The following is a 2,266-nucleotide window of genomic DNA, read 5'->3' on the forward strand; positions in this document are numbered from 1 at the left end:
TCTGCTTCCTACAGACCCACCTACACCAGAACAACCTCCAGAAGAAGATCACCCAGATGATGAAGACGATCAACAGCAAGGGGACATCCAGGAACTGCAGGACTGAGAGTTAAGTATCATCTTCCATATGTTTTTAATTTGGCAAGTGATACGTCTCTCACCCTGTTTTTCTCCCCTTAGCAAGCATCAGCAGAACCAGAATCAGCAGAACCAGACCAGCAGAAACCAGATCCAGTAATTCAACAACCTGATGTTGAATGCCCCCGGGGAGTTTGAAACGCAGTCAAAATTCAGTACATCAACGGTTGACCACAGATCGGCCACTTACGAAAAACTTCGGGAAACCTCGGGTCAGCGGTCAGGCCTAGTCAATCACCGAATTTCAGAGTCAGTTACAGTCAGTCAGTCGTAGAGAGTCGTAGCAACTGAGTTGAGCGAACAGTATATCGTTTTTCTGAAGCTACTTTCGGTTGTCCGAACAGCGTCAGTACATCACCCGTTCGAGACATTTTGTTTTCTCAGTACATCTCCTATTTAAAGTCTCAGTACAGTCTCCTATTATTCAGTATATTGTTCAGAAAATCTCCAGTGTTAAATTCAGAACAGTTTGAATCAATTTAAGTGACAATTAACAGAGTGTAACAAGTGACGCTAAGGTGGTTCGATTCTACCGAATAAATTTTGATGATCCCCCTATGATGATTGTCTCTTGGACCAGGTATTTGATAATTTCGATCAGCTAGTTGCAAAGTTTGTATAGTGCTGATCTCTGCTTATTGATGAGAACTGTTGATTGATGATCTTGACGCTGAAGCTCAGTCGTTGCAGATCTTTGATGATTATTCCCGATCGTTGACCTTGAAATGTAGAGGTCGATTGGCCATCCTCTCTGTTGATGATCGTAGATACTATAGATTAGTGAACTCTTTGGTGATGACTCTTCTGTTGTTCATGATATTGNGAGTCAGTTACAGTCAGTCAGTCGTAGAGAGTCGTAGCAACTGAGTTGAGCGAACAGTATATCGTTTTTCTGAAGCTACTTTCGGTTGTCCGAACAGCGTCAGTACATCACCCGTTCGAGACATTTTGTTTTCTCAGTACATCTCCTATTTAAAGTCTCAGTACAGTCTCCTATTATTCAGTATATTGTTCAGAAAATCTCCAGTGTTAAATTCAGAACAGTTTGAATCAATTTAAGTGACAATTAACAGAGTGTAACAAGTGACGCTAAGGTGGTTCGATTCTACCGAATAAATTTTGATGATCCCCCTATGATGATTGTCTCTTGGACCAGGTATTTGATAATTTCGATCAGCTAGTTGCAAAGTTTGTATAGTGCTGATCTCTGCTTATTGATGAGAACTGTTGATTGATGATCTTGACGCTGAAGCTCAGTCGTTGCAGATCTTTGATGATTATTCCCGATCGTTGACCTTGAAATGTAGAGGTCGATTGGCCATCCTCTCTGTTGATGATCGTAGATACTATAGATTAGTGAACTCTTTGGTGATGACTCTTCTGTTGTTCATGATATTGTCTTGATGATTAATCGATTAGAGCTCCGGTTCTAATCGACACTCTCTTTGTTGGCTATGCTCTTACTTGAACTATTGCTGATAGCGCAGATCATTGATACTCTGAAGATCGCGCATCTTCCTAGTATGCATCTAACTTGCCGGTGATGTTCCTCCTTCTGATGAGCCTTCTGTCGACTTGAAGGTGTAAATTCCCTGAGTTGTCGTCAACTTCGATGTGACTGCTCTTGGTGTGGATTTTGCTGAGGGGAGAAACACAGAAGATGAGGCCGTATCACTTACCAAGATTTGATCGTAAAATGAGAAAGTGACGCTTGACCTCTCCTCTAGTGGTTTCTGAAAGTCCCTCTTTCGATGCTAGGGTCGATGATAGCTGAAGTTTTGGATGTTCAGCACTGCTATTGATACTCTTGATGATGTACTCTGAGTTGGAGGTATGAGCTTTCTCATCGATTGATTCACTGTTGCTGATGCTGTTCTCTAGGAGCCTTCCGTCGAGTCGGAGGAGGCGTAAATTCCTTCAGTCGCCGCCAAGCTCGTAGTTGATTGATTGCTAAGGGGAAAAACACAGGGTGAGAGACGTATCACTTGCCAAAGTATTGGTAAATGGAATATGATACTTATCTCTCAATCCTGGAGTCTCTGGATTCCCTTAGCTCGTTGATGGTGTTGACAATCTCCTGATGATTCCTATAGAAGGTTGGGATTATATAACCCGATACTTCTCAACT

The sequence above is a fragment of the Diachasma alloeum genome, unplaced genomic scaffold, assembly GCF_001412515.2.
Source record: "Diachasma alloeum isolate Michigan unplaced genomic scaffold, Dall2.0 Dall_scaffold_00334, whole genome shotgun sequence".
In the NCBI taxonomy this organism is placed as follows: domain Eukaryota; kingdom Metazoa; phylum Arthropoda; class Insecta; order Hymenoptera; family Braconidae; genus Diachasma; species Diachasma alloeum.